This window comes from Pleurodeles waltl, chromosome 5 (genome assembly GCF_031143425.1).
Source record: "Pleurodeles waltl isolate 20211129_DDA chromosome 5, aPleWal1.hap1.20221129, whole genome shotgun sequence".
In the NCBI taxonomy this organism is placed as follows: Eukaryota; Metazoa; Chordata; class Amphibia; order Caudata; family Salamandridae; genus Pleurodeles; species Pleurodeles waltl.
Window position 1 is genome coordinate 449110783 of NC_090444.1, and position 21147 is coordinate 449131929.

Genomic DNA, 21147 nt, shown 5'->3' on the forward strand with positions numbered 1-21147 from the left:
TAGAAACAATTTCTTCACATAACAAAAGTTTTTTAAAAAAAATACTGTTTCACTTCCTCAGTCAAGACATCATCGAGTTCCTAAATACAAACATTATCTCTAACATCAATCCAAAACAAGCAGTCATATAAAATAAATTTAGTGGGATACAACTTTCCAACATTTCTAGCGCTTCATTCTATGCTATTCCAGCCCCGTTCTTAATATAAATCCATGTTACATACACATTATAAATAAAAATCCAGATTATTTAATACAAGGTACTTAATCAATTATATCGTTCACGCTCCATGATCCCCTAAATATTAAAATCGTAGATGCACCTGGCATTCCAACTCATGGAGGTTTCTATTCCTCATATGTCTCTCTCCCCGTTGTTTAGACTATCAAAGTTCACCATTCAACTGCACTCAACGGCAGATGGTTTCATTTCCTATCTGTCGAACGGTAGCTTCACGTATTCAAAAGTCCCCTTATTTAATCCAGGTTAACTCTCACCTTTACCGCGGAACCGCGTTTTCGTCCTCCTTTCTAAATGTAGTCACAGGCAGGCCCTGTGTTTCTACTTATATTAGAAGAGGGGCATGATCTCAATAAATGTCTCCGCAAATTGGGCTAGTTGTCCCACTCCTTTTGCCCCCGCCCCCTGTTTGTTCCATGTCTTTTCCTGTACATGATATGTTCATTTCCTATCTTGACAATAAAACTACTGTAAAACCGCCCACTGTGTTCCGACGGTCCTTTACCCCGCGCCATATTGTATTTCCAGAACTCCCGTGTTCAATATTCTAAACTCACATCCAGTCCCTTCCAAATTCCTAAACTGTATATTCATGCTCAAAGAGCGAAACAAAACAATAAGCAAAGGTCCAACATCTCTATCATGTGGTTTGAGCCCTAAATGATTACAAACAATGCACATATCACAGTAAACCTATATTATTAACCAAACAAGATCAATTACTTGGTTGTATCATTTGGGCTCCTAGACACCCTCGGTCCCAATAAAGGGAGCCCCCACTTATGGGACAACAGCCTTACAGATTCATCATTTCAATATGAACCCCCTATTCCCTAGAGGCCCTCTATATTAGCAAACAATTCATCAAATGGAGCCAAGGATACAGGCAAATAAAAAAAATAAAAAAGATTTTTCGATGGAAACGTAGTCCTAACTATAACTACGTACTGGTGACCGCCGTAGGTTTTATAACATAAATTAATTTTTTTGTTATTGTATATAAATATATATATATATATATATATATATATATATATATATATATATATTTACACATACACACACACGCACACACACACACACATATATACATATACCTAAATATGTATATATAACTCACACTCTCGTCATGCAGAGTTTTCCGATTAATAAGTTTACTGGAAATGTTACAGTGATATTATCAATGATGTTATAGAAGATGTTATGTGTGATGCAATATCTGGGTTAATTAATTGTGAATGGCAATGGTGCGAGTTATAGTTACCTTAGGGCATGAGTGTTAGAAATGGGGTCTTTGGTTGGCAGTCAGGTGCACACAAATTGCATTCAAATTCTCCGCAAGGGACTGCAGAGGAGGAGTTGCGTGGAAAACGGGGAAGTGTACGCCGATTTTTCTGGCACACACAGACGATGCGTCATTGAGTTTTCACGCAGGGCAGGCTTTGTGTAGATTTTCAGCACGTGGACTGGGATCGTCTTCGGGTTGCGGGGTTTTCAGAAGCCCCGGGGACGATGCGTCGAAATTCTGGGCGTGCAGGATGAAGTTAAAGGGGTTGTGTTGATCCGGTGGGCGATGTGTGGAAATTTCTGCTGCATGGCAGGCACTGCGTTGATTCCTTTCAGGAAGTCGGGCTGTGTCGTTCCGGCTCGGCTTTGCGTCAATCCAGTGGGCCCTGCATCAAATTTCCGTTCTCCTCTTCGGGAAGTCAGGCTGTGTCGATCCGGTTTGGGGTGCGGTGATTTTCTCACCACAATGCAGGCTGTGCATCATTTCTTGCAGGCTGTGCATTGATTTTCACTGTGCAAGGAGTTCTTTTGCAGGAATGAAGTCATTTTGGTCCTGAGACTTCAGGGAACAGGAGGCAAGCTCTATCCAAGCCCTTGGAGAGCACTTCTCAGGACAGCCAGAGAGCAGCAAGGCAGCAGGGCAACAGCAAGGCAGCAGTCCTTCTCAGAAAAGCAGTCCATGTGAGTCCTTTGGGCAGCCAGACAGTTCTTCCTGGTAGGTTGCAGGTTCTGGTTCAGGGATTCTTCTCCAGTGGTATCTTGTCCAGAAGTGTCTGAGTTGGTAGGGTCAGAGACCCTGCTTAAATACCCATATGTGCTTTTGAAGTGAGGGAGACTTCAAAGAGTGGCTTAGAAGTGCACAAAGTACCCTTTCAGTTCCATCCTGTCTGTCAGGGTCCCAGTACGGGGTGTGGCAGTCCTTTGTGTGAGGGCAGGCTACTGACCTTTGACATGTAAGTGTCAGGCCCTCCACCATGCAGATGTGTGCAAGTGTGACTGAGCATCCTGTGCTTGGGGTTTGTCTGAGTGGAATGCACAAGGGAGCTGTCAACTAACCCAGCCAGACGTGGATTGTAAGGCACAGAAGGATTTAAATGCAGAGAAATGCTCACTTTCTAAAAGTGGCATTTCTAAAATAGTAATATTAAATCCAACTTCACCAATCAGCAGGATTTTGTAATACCATTCGGGCCATACTAAATATGACCTTGCTACTGCTTTCAGATCAGAATCTAACACTTAAACAGTATCTGAGGGTAGCCTTAATGTTAGCCTATGAAAGGAGCAGGCCTCAAAGTAGTGTAAAAACGAATTTAGGAGTTTTACACTACCAGGACATATAAACTGTACAGGTACATACCCTGCCTTTTATCTACATAGCACCCTGCCCTATGGGTTACCTCAGACCTACCTTAGGGGTGACTTATAAAAAGGGGAGTTTAAGGCTTGGCAAGTACTTTTAAATGCCAAGTCAAAGTGGCAGTGAAACTGAACACACAGGCCTTGCAATGGCGGACCTGAGGCATGGTTAAGAGGCTACTTATGTGAGTGCCACAATCAGTGCTGCAAGCCCACTAGTAGTATTTAATCTACAAGCCCTGGGCACATGTAATGCACTGTACTTGGGTCTTACAAGTAGATTAAATAAGCCAATTGGGTATTAACCAATGTCACCATGTTTTAAGGGCGAGAGCACTGGTTAGCAGTGGTAAGGTGTGCAGAGCCCTAAAACCAGCAAAAACAGTGTCCAAAACGTGAAGGGGTGGCCACCCTAAGGCTGTCATATCTAACAATGAGTTATAGTTACATGAAATAAGTCTTACTATAACAGCTGAATTTCTATGGTTTTGTGTGTGTAAAATCTGAACCTAACTATAACATCACTGTAACATTTGTTGTTTTGTGAATTTCAAAGCCTTTTTTAATACTATTTCCTAACTATAACATCCCCGTTAAGTTTGTTTTTTCAGCAAATTTTTTAATGTTCAGTAAAATGCCCATCGCGCTGCATGGTGAGGGGGTAGTTAGACACAGGGCCTGGCCTGGCAGTGCACTGCCCTCCCCAAGCTTAGTGCGCCTACCTCCTTCCTTGGCATTGTCCAAGTCCATGCCCCTGCTCCCTCATTGCAGCCCTGTGTGGCTGCTGTAGCCAGGTTCTGCAGTCAACCTCTTTTAAACTCCAAACCCCATGCCATGCACAGCTGAAGGGGTTTGGAGCTTAAAGGGGTGCAGCATGCCCCCTACGGCCCCAGGGACCACCATCTCCGGGTCCACTACCTCAATGGGATAACTTTACAAAAATATATGGAGGGGCCGCATAGAAAGCTTGAGCCCTGGGGTCCACCACTTCCCCTAAGCTACATGTTGAAAGTATGTTGGGGGCCACACAGACCCTTAGGCCCCTGGGAACACCAACTTCCCAGGGCTACCTAAGAAAAAATATATAGGGGGCTGCAAGTCTCCCCAGGCGCTCCTCCCCAGGGCCTAATACATTTTTTCAAAAGGAAGGGGGGCATGTGGCCCCACTCCCTAGGCTGATTTTGGCCTTGGGGACGCCCAACCCCCTGTGGCTTGGCCACATATTCAGTGGTGCCTAGGGCACCCAGTAAAACCTATGGGGAAGTACCACTGGGTCCTGCATCCTGCAGGAGCCGGCATTGCTCCCGCTCGCAGGAAGCTGCTTTAAATAGCAGCTCCATGCATGTGGGAGCAATGTTTTCATCTATACAGCATCCATTTTAGGACATCCTCATTCTTCACTCCTCATCCCTACTTCTCATCCCTGCTTCTCATCCATCATCCCTACTTCTCATCCATCATCCCTGCGTCTCATCCCTGCTTCTTATCCATCATCCCTACTTCTCATCCATCATCCCTGCTTCTCTTCCATCATCCCTATTTCTTTTCCATCATCCCTACTTCTCATCCATCATATATCATCCCTACTTCTCATCCATCATCCCTACTTCTCATCCATCATACATCATCCCTACTTCTCATCCATCACCCCTTCTTCTAATCCATCATCCCTGCTTCTCATCCATCACCCCTACTCCTCATCCTTCATCCCTGCTTCTCATCCTTCATACATCATCCCTACTTCTCACTTCTCATCCATCATCCCTACTTCTCATCCATCATCCCTACTTCTCATCCATCATACATCATCCCTACTTCTCATCCATCATCCCTACTTCTCATCCATCATCCCTGCTTCTCATCCATCATACATCATCCCTACTTCTCACCCATCATCCCTACATCTCATCCATCATCCCTGCTTCTCTTCCATCATTCCTACTCCTCATCCCTGCTTCTCATCCCTACTTCTCTTCCATCATCCCTGCTTCTCATCTCTACTTCTCATCCCTCATCCCTGCTTCTCATCCCTACTTCTCATCCATCATTCCTACTTCTTATGCCTCAGCCATCATCCCTACTCCTCATTCCTCATCCCTCAGTCATACCAACACATTTTCAGTTTTGTGAAACACACCTTCACACTGATTGGTTAGGAACAGCCAATCAGAGTTATGAGAGAGACAGGATGGGGCAGGAGACAGGATGGGGCACTGCTGCCACCAGCAGCATCCACCAGCAGAATACCGCCAGGCCGTATTATGGGTCATAATACAGCTGGCGGCAGTCTACTGGCGTGGCGCTGCTGATGGCAGCAGCGCCACCTTACTGCCATCCACCGGCATGGCCACAGCCGGATTTCCGCCATCCTTCTTGCGGAAATCCGGCTGTGGTCATAATACGGCGGACAGCTGGTAGCTGCAGCGACGGTCTTTTGGCAGCCGTCGCCACAGCGGTAGGCGTTTTTTACCACCAATGACATAATGAGGGCCATAGTGCTGGGGCACAGGCCACCTCTGCCCCCTCCAGAGAAGGCACTGAAATAAACTGAAGAAATATCCACAAATCTCTAGTGCTCAAAAATGCCAGAGTAATTTCAATACTAAGCACTGCAGCAATACTGACGACAATACCAGTTTGTGGTGATTATTAGCAGCAGAAAACCTGGCACGATTAAAAATGGTTGCTGGGATAGCTGTCAGTAAAGGAAACCTGCAGGAGCAGCCACACATACCTGGGTACCTTCTGGAAGCATCATATGAATATCCATAAAACTAGGGTATTTTCATGGTAAATACAACATAGAAGTATGAAGGAGAGTAGGTTACAAGTAACAAACAATGCTAAAATACCCCAGTCCCATAGAGATCCTAATACATACTATAGCCATGCCTACAAGTTTCCATGTATTATCAATAATACACACTGTGGGAAGCCTGCAGTACCCAGGTATTATTAATATTTTAATATGTTAACAAGCACATATGGCAATAAGAAACAGAAAGGTGACCAGACAACCTTTCCAAAGGGCCTTCCTCTGCGCCACAACACGTGTTGCTGCATTTTTATGTAACTTTTGAACACATTTGAGCTGGATTATGTGGCAAATGAAGCAAATATATAATTATGCACAAAAGTCCTCTGCCACACAATCACATTATTCCAATGGCCTTGTTCCATATCTATTTGTGCCTACACACACGAGCACACACACACACACACTGTCATTTAAATATTTTAAGCAGTGGAAGGGGTAATGGTCTTTGGAGTATCTCGATCTCTATTGCACTCCCATTGAGACCACTTTCTATAGCACTTTCTCTTAGACACTTATGGCTTTTCTCTCCCAACATCTTTCTGAAACTCTAGATTTGTAAATCCCACCCCCCATCTATCTCCTCTGCAGCACCCTCTTTTCGCTCTCTCCTGAACATACTTCTTTGCAACTCCATCCCCTCACCTCCCCACACACAATGCACCCACTCACCTGAAAGCCCTGCATTTTCTGTCTTTTGCTCTGTCAATATTTCTACAGCTGTGCACCTCTATGCTAGCACAGGTATTTTAATAAAAATTATGAATGAGTGTTCATGTATTCTGAGTAATGGATTTGAGTAGAAAAGGCAATAACGTAGAAAAATAATGCATGCATTTGAAAATGTGATCACAATGAGTGGCCACCAATGTTCACGAAGTGTACTTATTAATATGAAATGTTGAGTATATGTTTGACTAATGTAGTAATGTGTCATTTAAAGGATGCATTATGTGTTAGCTTTATTAATTGTAGGCCTTAATTTAGCGGCGGTCTTGGCCTAGTTGCCCGGCCTCATGTCAAGCTGTATTTCTTAGCGTTTAATAAAATGGCTGTCCTAGAAAGTTAAACTGTGATTTTCCATTGAATTGTGTAAACATGCTTATAGCTAAAAGTCTTTCGCATGAGAACCGACTGCTAGAAGATGCTGTTCTTGCTAAATGTAACAATATGAGTGTAATGTGTGTAAGACTGTCTTTCTCAGGAGAAGAACAACGGAGACAATGACTGGAGTATAAGCCACAACAATATCGTTACCTGACGAGCCAGATGATGAAGACATTGCAGGAGAAACCAATCAGCGACATGTGAACGGAGTACTGGTAGAATTCATAGATTTGAAGTTTTGGTTTTATTGGATAAAGTGTGAACATGCGATCCCTTGACCAATAGGGACATGGGATGTAGTTTTAGGGAATTTAACATAACAAGACTGCAAAGAGGGAAGACAGCCAACTGCCCATTTTTTTGCTGGCCGAAAGGTCAATATTTTCTTGTGCGTCTTGACAAGAGACGTGCTTAACTTAAATGCTTAAAGACTTTGTGGGTGATTCTAACCCTGGCGGTCGGTGTTAAAGCGGCGGCCAACCCGCCAACAGGCTGGCGGTCCAAAAAATGGAATTCTGACCCTGGCGGCAACCGCCAACACAGCCCGCCAACTTAACACTCCGACCGCCGCGGCGGTACAGACAAACAGCGCGGCGGTCACCGCCAACAGGCAGGCGGCAGACAATGTACCGCCCACACTATCATAACTCACCAATCCGCCACCTTTTATGGGGCGGGAGCACCGCCGATAAAAACACGGCGGAAACAGACTACGAACGGGAAAACGCTCACCAAAACACACTCCACGAGTACGGAGGACAGCATGGAACCCGAATTAAACACCCTACCTGCTCTCGTCTACCTTCTCATCTACCACGAGTACGAAGTCCGGCGCAGACGACAACGGTGAGTACTGCACCTACGACACACGGGAGGGGGAGGACGAAAGGTTACGGGCACACACATATGCGACCTCCCCCTCCCCCCCAATCATGTACTCACCAATGCAGAGCACCAAGTCACAGTGACACCACCCAAACACCCCTGAAAAATGCTAGGACATAATCATATTTGGAATAAATATTTATGTACCAAAAAGCTCCAGAAAATTAGCGTACAACCATGAAAGATATCCAAAACAAAACAAATGACATACACATCAGTGTATAACTGAAGTACCAAGTCCTGCACATCCTACGAATTCAGCATGTCCGTGGGCCAAAGTCTTGAGAAACAAGGGCAAAGCCCACACAGGAGACCTGAGTCCTTTGGAGAGAACACTGCAGGGGCATCAGATGTAAAAACTACAGGCACCTCAGGGGGAAGGGAAGGGGGGGGCACCACAGCCACATGAGTCCACGACGCCAGATCCACGAGGAGCCACCATGCCCACGGGACCATCCTGGGGAGTGCAAAGCCACAGTCTCTCAATGTCCCTAGAGTGGGTGGGCTGCCCACTGGACCATCCTGGGGAGTGCAAAGCCACAGTCTCTCAATGTCTCTACAGTGGGTGGGCTGCCCACTGGGCCATCCTGGGGAGTGCAAAGCCACAGTCTCTCAAGTCTCTGCAGTGGGTGGATTGCCCACTGGACCATCCTGGGGAGTGCAAAGCCACAGTCTCTCAATGTCTCTACAGCGGGTGGGCTGCCCACTGGACGATCCTGGAGAGTGCAAAGCCACAGTCTCTCAATGTCTCTACAGTGGGTGGGCTGCCCACTGGGCCATCCTGGGGAGTGCAAAGCCACAGTCTCTCAAGTCTCTGCAGTGGGTGGATTGCCCACTGGACCATCCTGGGGAGTGCAAAGCCACAGTCTCTCAATGTCTCTACAGTGGGTGGGCTGCCCACTGGACCATCCTGGGGAGTGCAAAGCCACAGTCCATCAGGTGGATGACAGTCTCCACTGGTCAAGGAGGAGGCATGGTGGGTACAGTGAACCATCAACGGTGCTTGAGACGGCGGTGCCCTGTTCAGCGGTGCTTGAGACGGCGGGGCCCAGCGGAGCGGTGCTTGAGACGGCGGGGCCCAGCGGAGCGGTGCTTGAGAGGAAGGGCCCAGCGGAGCGGTGCTTGAGACGGCGGGGCCCAGCGGAGCGGTGCTTGAGAGGAAGGGCCCAGCGGAGCGGTGCTTGACAGGAAGGGCCCAGCGGAGCGGTGCTTGAGACGGCGGGGCCCAGCGGAGCGGTGCTTGACAGGAAGGGCCCAGCGGAGCGGTGCTTGAGACGGCGGGGCGAAGCGGAGCGGTGCTTGAGAGGAAGGGCCCAGCGGAGCGGTGCTTGAAATGAAGGGCCCAGCGGAGCGGTGCTTGAGACGGCGGGGCCCAGCGGAGCGGTGCTTGACAGGAAGGGCCCAGCGGAGCGGTGCTTGAGACGGCGGGGCCCAGCGGAGCGGTGCTTGACAGGAAGGGCCCAGCGGAGCGGTGCTTGAGACGGCGGGGCCCAGCGGAGCGGTGCTTGACAGGAAGGGCCCAGCGGAGCGGTGCTTGAGACGGCGTGGCCCAGCGGAGCAGTGCTTGACAGGAAGGGCCCAGCGGAGCGGTGCTTGAGACGGCGGGGCCCAGCGGAGCGGTGCTTGACAGGAAGGGCCCAGCGGAGCGGTGCTTGAGACGGCGTGGCCCAGCGGAGCGGTGCTTGACAGGAAGGGCCCAGCGGAGCGGTGCTTGAGACGGCGGGGCCCAGCGGAGCGGTGCTTGACAGGAAGGGCCCAGCGGAGCGGTGCTTGAGACGGCGGGGCCCAGCGGAGCGGTGCTTGAGAGGAAGGGCCCAGTGGAGCGGTGCTTGAGAGGAAGGGCCCAGCGGAGCGGTGCTTGACAGGAAGGGCCCAGCGGAGCGGTGCTTGAGACGGCGGGCCCTGTTCAGCGGTGCCTATCTCCACGGCGGGGCCCTGTTCAGCGGTGCTCTTCTGCACCGCGGGCCCTGTTCAGCGGTGCCTATCTCCACGGCGGGGCCCTGTTCAGCGGTGCTCTTCTGCACCGCGGGCCCTGTTCAGCGGTGCCTATCTCCACGGCGGGGCCCTGTTCAGCGGTGCTCTTCTGCACCGCGGGCCCTGTTCAGCGGTGCCTATCTCCACGGCGGGGCCCTGTTCAGCGGTGCTCTTCTGCACCGCGGGCCCTGTTCAGCGGTGCCTATCTCCACGGCGGGGCCCTGTTCAGCGGTACTCTTCTGCACCGCGGGCCCTGTTCAGCGGTGCCTATCTCCACGGCGGGGCCCTGTTCAGCGGTACTCTTCTGCACCGCGGGCCCTGTTCAGCGGTGCCTATCTCCACGGCGGGGCCCTGTTCAGCGGTGCTCATCCAGCAGGTCAAGGGAGCCAGACCTGGCCTGGACTCCCTGTTCAGTCGCCCTCGGACCGTGACGTTTCTGGACCCTTCGGGGACGGACTCCTGGCCTCCTTAGTGTCCTCCTTCCCAGCTGGGATGTGGCATGTGGGGTCCACCTTCTCCGCGCTCCTGCTGCCCTTCCGCTCCTTTGATGGGGCTCTCGGGCCCTTGCCTCCCCCAGATGGTGTGGGTGGTGAAGTGGCCGCACATTGCTCCTTGGGGGCAGCCCTGTCGGTCCTCGCACGGCGGTCCTTGGTTTTGCGGGTCCTCTTGCCGGGGGGGGGGCTGGACGTGTCCTTGCTGCTGATCGATGTGTCACTGCTGGCAAAGGGTGGGCTCCAGAACCCAGGCACAACAGTGACACCCAAAGCTGGGCTGGTGGTGGCTGCGGTGCTCTTGGGACTCTTTGAAGATGGATGGGGGAGGTCATCGGGGGGAAAGAGGTTAAGGTTAGCCAGGAAAAGTTTTTTAGGGCCAAGGTAAAGGGTAGGAGAAGTGGAGATGGAAGTGGAGGTAGAGGAGGTGGTTGTAGGAGAGTCAGGTGTGCTGTCATTGGGTGAAGGTGCTGGTGCTGTAGGCTGTCGTGAGATGGATGGCTGTTGGGTGGGTGGCTGCCTGCGTTTGTGTGTCTTGGAAGAGGGGGTGACAGACACAGTGGGAGAGGACACAGGGGACGTGTACATGGCAGTGGGGGTGGTGACTGCACGAGTGTGGACTGTACTGGAGGGTGAGGTGGTGATGGAAGCACTGGCTGATGTTGGGGTGCATGCAGGTGTGAGTGTAGACGTCACAGAGAGGGAGGAGGGAGACGAGGAGGAGGGGGACACAGGGGTGGCAGTGGCTGTTGGCATGTCTGCATCTGGGTGTTGCTCGGGTGAGTGTTTGCGGGATCTGTGGTGCTTGTGTTTGGATGAGCTGCTCTTGGGTGTTGAGGTGTGTGCAGGCTGGTCTGATGGTGTGGATGGGATAGGCTGAGGAACAGGAGACAGAGACAGGCTGGAGGCAGTCAGAAGAGGGAGGCTGGAAACAGGGACAATGGCTGCCGTCAGTGCTGAGGCCAGAGCAGTGAACGCTCGTTGATGGGCAGCCTGACCCGAATGAATGCCCTCCAGGTACGCATTGCTCTGTTGCACCTCCCTTTGCACACCCTGGATGGCATTCAGAAGGGTCGTCTGCCCAACAATGAGCGTCCTTACCAGGTCAATGAGCTCCGCACTGAGGGCAGCAGGGGCAACAGGGGCAGGGGCTGAGGTGCCTGGGGCGAAGGAGACGCGCGCCTTCCTGGGCGAAGCGGCACGGAGCGAAGACTGAGGGGCTGCTGGGAGGGCGGGGCTGGTGCGCTGGGTGGCGGCTGTACCTGTAGAGGCGGGGGGCACGGATGTTGCCGCCACCCCTAGGGAGCTCCCATCCGAGGACGTGTCGCTTTCGCTGCTCTCACCAGCGGTCCCCGTCGTGGTGCTCCCCTCGCCCTCCGGATCACTGGTGCCCTCGGTGTCTGTTCCTGGGCCCACCGGGGCCTTGTGTCCTGCAGCTCCCTCGTGCTCCGATGCCATATCTCCTCCGCCTGATGATGCTAATGCACACATGCACAAGAAGATGAAGAGAAAGGGTGGGGGGAGAAAAAAGAAGACCAGGTTGAGTGCATGCAATGTCAACACCGTTGGCGGAGAGGACAGACACAGGTGCCTAATGCACTAAGCCGCGCATTCGGGGTACACTACTCAGTACTACTGACTAAGACAACAGGCCAAGAGACGTCAAACGCGCACATGGAAGATGCTGGACCTTCAATGGCTGTACTTGTCACCCTACAGAGGTGGGGGCCGGGGGCACAGGGCCATGCCTAAGGGAGAGGACTACACTACAGAAAGCGCCCTGGCCTATTGTCACCCACAGCCCTCCTCCCCCACCCAGACGCCTCCACTGCGCAGAAAGATAGGAGAATGTGCTGATACTCACCCCCTTGTGTCTGCTGTGATGTCTTAAAGCGCCCATCCAAATCAGGGTAGGCCACCGCCAGGATCCGGGACATCAGGGGGGTCATGGTGCGACTGGCACCCCTCCTAGGTTGGGAGGCCATCCCCAGCAGTGTTTCTGCGGTCTTCCTTGTTCCGCGGCGGATGTCCTCCCACCTCTTGCGGCAGTGGGTGCCCCGTCTGTTGTGGACCCCCAAGGTCCGGACTTCCTTGGCGATGGCACGCCAAATATCGATCTTCTGATGAGCGCTGACCTATTAGACATGTACAGGGTGGAAAGGAGGAAATCATCAATGGCCTGCATGTTAGATGTAATTGGCCCCCCCCACCCACTTTGCCATATGGCACATGCTCTCATCTGTCGGGCGTTGCACTCCTCATTCGCCCCCCACCCCACCAACTTACATCGACCCCAATCCACACAGGCATAGCCCATTCCATTAGCACCCGGGGTACTCACTTGTTGGTCTGGAGGACCGTAGAGTAGCGCATACTGGGGGAGGACCCCATCCACGAGCTTGTCCAATTCTTCAGACGTGAAGGCAGGGGCCCTTTCCCCAGTCGCAGCAGCCATTGTATCTTCCAGACCGAGGTCACAGCAGCACTTGCAGTATAGGTCCTCTCCTGTGGATGATCAGGTCTCGAGTGATTAAGCAGCTAGAAAATGGCGGTCACGTCCGCGGCGGTGCGTACCGCGGCGGTGCGTACCGCGACCGCCGGCGCACTTCGTTATTGGCTCCTGAAACCCATAGGCTTCAATGTTAACCAATGCGGCTTTGCGCCGCGGTCTTCGACCGCCTACCGCCACGGTGTGCCCCGCCAGCGCAGTGACCTCACATCCCATTGTCCCACTTCACAGGTCAGGCAGCCGCCATTTCAAGGGCCCACATGGCTTAATTTTGACTGCGACACACAGGCCTAGGCCTTGCATTGCCACACATACACGCCTTTCAACCCATTGCCATTCTTTAACTGTGCAAGCTGTCTGTACGTACCTGTGGTTTGGCTGACTCTGTGCTCCATGTTGTCCTTCCTAGGCACCGTCCGCTGGGACTTGGGATGAGAAGGAGGAATCCTCGCGTGTACCGACCGCTGGTGGACCTGTCGACAATGGAAGAACGCCATATAATCCTTCGATACCGACTTGACCGTGCCACTATCCATGAACTGTGTGCCCAGCTGGAGCCAGCCCTGATGTCCCCCATCCGCCAACCCACAGGGATTCCCCCTCTGGTGCAGGTTTTGTCAGTCCTCCATTTTTTGGCCAGTGGGTCATTCCAGACCACAGTGGCCATGTCATCTGGAATGTCTCAGCCTATGTTTTCTAAGATTTTGAGCAGAGTGTTGTCTGCCCTGATGAAACTCATGCGGAGCTACATCATTTTCCCCGAGGAGGGTGACTTGCCCACAGTGAAGGGTGATTTCTATGCCCTTGGACATATCCCCAACATCATTGGTGCCATTGATGGGACCCATGTGGCTTTGGTACCCCCAAAAGACGATGAGCAGGTGTACCGAAACAGAAAGAATTATCATTCGATGAATGTCCAGGTGGTCTGTTTGGCTGACCAGTACATCTCCCATGTAAATGCCAAGTTCCCAGGGTCAGTGCATGACGCGTATGTGATGCGAAATAGCAGCATCCCCTATGTGATGGAGCAGCTACAGAGACAACGTGTGTGGCTAATAGGTGACTCTGGTTACCCCAACCTGCCGTGGCTACTGACCCCAGTAAGGAATCCCCGGACAAGGGCAGAGGAACGCTACAATGAGGCCCATGGGCGTACAAGGAGGGTGATTGAGCGAACCTTTGGCCTCCTGAAGGCCAGGTTTAGGTGCCTGCATATGACTGGTGGATCCCTAATGTACTCACCAAAGAAGGTGTGCCATATCATCGTGGCGTGCTGTATGCTTCACAACCTGGCTTTGCGACGCCAGGTGCCTTTCCTGCAGGAGGATGGTCCAGATGGTGGTGTTGTAGAAGCCGTGGAGCCTTTGGAGAGTGAAGAGGAGGAAGACTCTGAGGACGACACAGACAATAGGGACAGAGTGATACAACAGTATTTCCAGTAACACCCAGGTAAGAATCACCCACGCCATTTCACAATTGCTTCTAGCCTCCTGCATCTATACTTTCTGTAGTTCCCCACAGATGTTTTTTATTAATTTATGCCTTTCCCTTCCCTTCTCAGTGCTGTCTGACTCAGTACCTGACTTCTGCTTGGTTCGCCCATGAAATACAGCGTATTGACATTGGTATGTTGTCATGACTAATTGACAGAACAGAAATTGAACAGTAATATGTTATCCCTTTGTTAATAATACAGCATGACTCAAAACAGGTTTGTGTGCAAAATGTGATTTATTTACAGTGCTAGATACCGGTACATGTGATTCTAAGGGTGATGGGTGGGGGTGGAGGAATATCCATGGCAGAGTCCAGTTCTCAGTCTCACAGGTGCATTGTTCTTTTGCCTGTGGAAGGATGGAGCATAGGCAGTTCATGGTTGGACAGGGTGGCAATGTGGGACAGTGGGAAGTCTTGAGGGGGTATGTCCTGCTGGCGGGGGTCTTGACATCCTACTCTGTCTTTTTCTTTGGTCTCAGGCTCCTCTTACGGGGTGGTTGTTCTTCAGCAGGAGGTGGGGTTCTGGGGGGCTGTCGAGGTGTTGGGACCTCCTGTCCACTAGCGCCGGCGGAGGTGGTAGGCTGTTCCTGGTCCGGCCTAGTGACAGGGGCCCTGTGTGGTGCACCATGGTCCCGCAACGCGTCCTCTATCCTGTGGAGGGCCAGGACGATGGTCCCCATTGCGGTCCCGATGATTCTCAGCTCCTCCCTGAACCCCATGTAGCGTTCTTCCTGCTGTGCCTGGATCTCAGTGAACCTGGCCAGTACCGTCGCCATCGTTTCTTGGGAGTGGTGGTATGCCCCCATGATGGTGGTGAGGGCCTCTTGGAGAGTGGGTTCCCTGGGCCTCTCCTCCCCCCCCTGTCGCACAGCAGCCCTCCGAGCTGCCCGGTTTCCCCCGGCCTCTGTCCCCTGGCCGGTGTGCCCGCTCCCACTGCCCCCAGGTCCCTGTTGTTGTTGGGGTGTCGGGTTAGCCTGGGTGCCCTGTAGTGGCAGACACACCGCTGATTGAGCTGTCCTAGAGACAGAGGCATGGGCCCGCTGGGTGGGAGCTGTGCTGGTGTCGGCAGAGGGGGTCGGGTCTGGTGTGGCCTGTGTCTGGGTGAGGGGAACCGACTGCCCAGAGGTCCCCGATGGTCCGGGCTGGTCATCAGGTTCACTGTCGACAGAGCTGCTATCCTCAGTGTGGGCCTGTTCCGGTGGTGGGATGGACACTTCTGGACCCTCCTGGCTGGTGTGTTGTCGTTCGGGTCCTGCATGGGGTAAGAGAGTTTGGTTATTGTTTCTGTGTGTGCAATAGCATGCGTGTTGTGGGTGCCCTTGTCCCCCAGTGCAGGCATTCCCTGGAGGGAGGTGTTGTGAGGGTATTTAGTGGGGGGGAGGGGTTAGTGCAGGGGTCATGCTTAGGTGATGGGTGCCCATGGTTTGTGTTGGCATGCAGGAGTTGGTGTTGGGATGGGTGGGTTGTGCTGGTGAGACATTGTCAGGAAGGATGTGTGCTGGGGGGTTGGGGGTGAGGGTGGCGGTGTGGGTTGGCATGCTGGTGGGGTGTGGGGGATATAGTAGTTGAGATGGGACTTACCAGAGTCCATTCCTCCGGCTACTCCTGCGAGGCCCTGAGGATGCAGGATGGTCAAGACCTCTTGCTCCCACGATGTAAATTCGGGAGGGGTGGGTGGGGGTCCGCCGCCAGTCTTCTGGACCGCGATGTTGTGCCTGGAGACCATCGATCGGACCTTCCCCCGTAGGTCGTTCCATCTTTTGCGGATGTCCTCCCTATTCCTGGGATGCTGTCCCACCGCGTTGACCCTGTCCACGATCTGCTGCCATAGCTCCGCCTTCCTGGCTATACTGGTGTGCTGCACCTGCGAGCCGAAGAGCTGGGGTTCCACTCTTAGGATTTCCTCCACCATGACCCGGAGTTCTTGGTCCGAAAATCGTGGATGCCTTTGGGGTGCCATGGGGTGGTGTGGGTGAGGTGTGGGGTGGTGTATGTGATGAGGAGTGTGTTGGTGAGTGGTGCTTTGTGCTACTATGTGGTGTGTGTGATGGTGTAGTGTGCCTCAGTGTGTCTTGCTTTGGATTGTCTGCTGTGCCTCTCTCTCCTTCTCTCAGTAATTGGGGTCGCAGGGGTTTGTGGGTGATGTGGGTGTGTGTTTTATAGTTGGTTGATTGTGTGGGAGTGGTGTGTGTATGTGTATCAGGTGTGTGTTTTTCAAATTGTCCAATGTGGCTGGGTTTTGGTGCTGTGTGTGTATTCTGACCGCGGCGGTGTGTAGCGCCAATGGAATACCGCGTTTGAATGACCGCTGTGTGGATTCGTGGGTCGTAATGGCATGGGCGTATTTCTGTTGGCGTGACGGTGGAGGTTTGGTCATCTCCAGTTTATCGCTGCCCGCCGATGTGGCGGGCTGCAGTGGAGGACGGATTTTTGGAGGTTTGGCCGTTGTGGGTCAGAATGACCGTGGCGGTTGACCGCGGCCGCGGCGGTGTTATGGCGGTCTTCTGACCGGCGGTAAGGTCATTTTACCGCCGAGGTCAGAATCACCCCCTTTGCGTTTTCAGAACTTTGATGCTGAATCCAGATGCCTTGCTGACCAAACTGATGTCCTGATGACAAAGATTATTTTATCTTGCAGATCCAATTGAGGAGAGGTATTGCTGTACCCATGTGTTTGTGATGCCTATTTTCTTTTTCTTTCTAAGTAGGAACCACACTGTTTTGTAAAGCCATAATTAGATGTTTTCCAAATTTATGTTACTAAATTGTTTTGAATGAAGCCCGACATGCTGATGATAATCTGATGTTAGATAAGGATTCCTCACTAATGCAAATCTGCCAATAGGGAATAATGTTTGATGAATTTCTCTGCTGAATCTAGATGTATGAGATATCATTTGTGCCAATGTTCTTGTTATTAATTTGCACAGTAACCTTAGAATGTGGAATCGTTCAAGCTTTGATTAGATTGCATTTCTTCCGCAGATTTGGACAGCCAGTGTTGTTTCTATATCTGTATCATTTGATTTTGAGATTAACTTACGTGACTTTAGCATTGTTAATACAGGGAAATAAATATTCTAACTTTTACTAAAAGGTGTGGTTATTCATGACTGAGGAGTCATGGGAGTAATAATTACTGACGCCAATGACTATTAATGTAATTGATTATTGTTGATTATTAATGTTACTGATTGATTATTCATTTGCATGTACTGGATTTATGGTGGAATCATCTTAATTGTGAGTCAAAAGGTTCATCGACCTATTCGCGTCTCTTTGTAAGTTTACTTATTTAGGTCAGACGTGTTTACATCTATTACACACTTTTGAATGGAATCAAAATTACAATTGGCACAGGTGGCAACTGCTCTGGGTGTGAGAGGCCAAGGATTGGATGGGGAGGTGTTCAGAAAGGCCTCTCTAAGACCTACTGGCAGGCACAGTAACCTTAGAATGTGGAATAGTTCAAGCTTTGATTAGATTGCATTTCTTCCGCAGATTTGGACAGCCAGTGTTGGTTCTACATGTGTATCATTTGATTTTTAGATTAATTTACGTGACATTAGCATTGTTAATATAGGGAAATAAATATTCTAACTTTTACTAAAAGGTGTGGTTATTCATGACTGAGGAGTCATGGGAGTAATAATTACTGACTCCAATGACTATTAATGTCATTGATTATAGTTGATTATTGATGTTAATGATTGATTATTGATTTGCATGTAATGGATTTATGGTGGAATCATCTTAATTGCGAGTCAAAAGGTTCATCGACCTATTCGCGTCTCTTTGTAAGTTTACTTATTTAGGTCAGACGCGCTAACATCTATTACACACTTTTGAATAGAATCAAAATTACAATTGGCACAGGTGGCAACTGCTCTGGGTGTGAGAGGCCAAGGATTGGATGTGGAGGTGTTCTGAAAGGCCTCTCTAAGACCTACTGGCAGGCAGTGTGAGTAATGTGTGCTGCCTTCAGCCTCAGCTGCAGAGCTCTCAGTCTTGCCCTGATATAAACACCCACCCACAGCCTGACCTCACACAGAGATATAGAGGTGACTCTTCCACACTAGGCACTATACATGAGTAAAGAGGTGCATGAAAAACCTACAAAAACACATCCTAGAAAAGCACATCCTTTCTGGGATGCAAGAGGGAGTAAAGAAGGATTTGTAAACTGGGACCACTTGGCTGTTCCCACAGAGGGGACACAAGGGTTTCCCAGGACATTAACAGGTGGGGTCAAGAATCCATCTGACCCCCAGTGACACCGCTACAGATGGCATCAGCAGGGCACCCCCTCAGTGGATTCAGATAGACAGAGGCATATGCACATAAACAAGGAGACAGAAAGATAAATGGATGCGCACAAGTGAACAGAGAGATAGAGGGGCAGACAGACAGATGTGTAGATAGATAGATAGATAGATAGATAGATAGATAGATAGATAGATAGATAGATAGATAGATAGATAGATAGATAGATAGATAGACAAACACACAGATAGACAGACTACAAACAAGGAGACGGGAATGAACAAATGCAAATGCAAAAATTATTGAAATATTGGTAGTGTGCCCTCTGTTGCCCTGCTCTGGGTTACGTTTGCATTTCTCACTCTGTGAAAAAGTGGGTCAGAAATGGTTTAATGGAGTGCACCAGACCGCCCCCCCAACCCATATGCTTGCTGCCCCTCTTGATCTGTATTTTTGTTCCATGGAGGACACCAGTCCTAGCCCCTCCCACTTGTTCATCCACCGTTGAAAGTGATCAGACTGGACTCCCATTATCTGGGTGGGCACTCCCTCATATATGCCCTCTTCTAGGCATTTTTGGGGCACTTGGACCCCTCAACCCAGAAGTTACTTTAAAGTATTATTTGCCTGGGCTGGGCACATGGAGTTGAACCAGAGGGGTAAATACCCAGTCACTCCGGACACATGTGGAGCTGTCAAGATACCTCAGTCGGTTCGGCACCTATTGCTGAGATCTGCTTGGAAGCTCCCTGTGACAGCTTGGACAGCTTGGGCAGCTGGTGGAACTGGCTCTGCCTTTCAACCACCTGAGGCTGAAGGATGGGGAGAGGGGCGATGGGTTCTTGTAGCAGGTTTACAATGCCTTAGCCCTGCAATGGGGTTACATTCTTCTGATTTCCTGATGTTTCTGTGTTCCATTCACAGTGTGTTTAGTTTTTATAGATGTTAAAAGAGACAGTGCCCCTTGGATGACCAGGGGAAATCATTTCTGGATAGTGAAGACACAATCCGTCCTTCCCAAGAGTTCAGTATTTCAATATTTCGGATTGTGTAGAGGCATCATTAGAGATTTCTGCTGATAAATGAATAAAAAGAGAATATGATGAAGAAGTAAAGTTTCATTTGATTTTTTTAAAAATCGTAGGGTTAATAAATTCACACAGAAGCCTGAAAACCCTTTTTCATAATCAGCTGCTAATTATTCTCATTTATACTCTATTTACTGTAAATAAGTACATTTGCACTCAAACACCTTGCATGCCCAGATTTGTCCTCAAAACCTTTACTGCAAATGTTACATTGATATTATAAATTAGGTTATGAAAGATGTTATTAGTGATGTAATATGTGGGGTAACTTGCAGTGCATGACGAGGGCAGGAGCTATACTTACTTTAGGGCACAAATTATAGTTATTTGGCATAACTCTAACATAATAGCTGAATTTTGATGGCTTTGTGCGAGTAAATTCAGAACCAAACTATAATGCCCCGTAAACTTAGTTTTTTTTCAATGAAATTCTATGTTTTTTTAATTCTATTTTCTAACTATAATGTCCCTGTAACCTTTGGTTTTTCGATGAATTTCTATGTTTTTTTTTACGTTAAGTAATTTTAATTACTTTATGTTAATCCAACCCCCGCATCGCACAGCCTTCGGCCAGGCCCTGCCACCTACACCCTATAACCACACAAGTCAGGGCATGTACAGCCTTCAAGCACACAAGCCTGCACCACCCACAGCCTTTGGCCATGTAGGCAGGGGTTGACTGCAGGGCCTAACCTGCGGCTAAAACCCCATTAACCAGTCACCTCTGCACTGAACTTAGCCTTGCGAAATGAAATAAAAGGGATTGGGTATGGAATATCCTAACACTCTAGCCTTGGTGCTGGGGTGCCCCTGCTATCAGGCCACGGCAAAAAAAAAAATTGCAAATATGTGGGGAAAAGGAACAAGCGCTGACTCCTGCACTTATTTTCAAAGACAGCCCATGGGTGGGCCATGTCCTGGCGCATACTCAAATTCAAAAACAAAGGAGGGGGCCACACTGGGCCCCCCTCCTGGGGCTCTTATGAGCCCTGGGGACCAACACCTTTCCAAAGGTTTATAATTATTGTGGAGGGGGTTGTCAAACCCCACTCTATGGGTTCAATTGAGCCCCTGGCACCACCATCTTCCCAGGGCTTTATTTAAATAATGGAGGGGGCCATGTGGACTCCCTTCCTTATGTGTAAAGATGCCCCGGCAACCACAACCTCTGTGGGGCAAAATAAACATTAATGGAAGGGACTGTGGGGACCTTCCAGGGCCCCTGGAACCACCGTCTCCCTAGGGACAAACTACTTAATTATGCTGAGAAGGGGGCAATGCGGGCCCCCTCCCCAGACCAATTTTGGCCCCAGGGACCCAATCATCCAGGACCCAGCCATGTACTGCTGGGTGCCCTTGCCCCACTCATTCACTAATATTTACCAGTAGTATAAGCGCCACCTATAGTGAGTTTCTGGATCAATCAGTAGAAAAGGAAGATGAGAGAATGGTCACCAATAATCATAGGAAAACAATGGCTTGTAATAGCACATTTCATGCTGTAAGTTGTCATCCAAAGAGATTGCAAAACAGTATCCCTTATGGGGAATTGTTAAGAGCCAGAAGAGTGTGCAATAAGTAGGAGAATATTAAGAACACCTGTAATGAGGTGAAAGAACAGTTCAGGC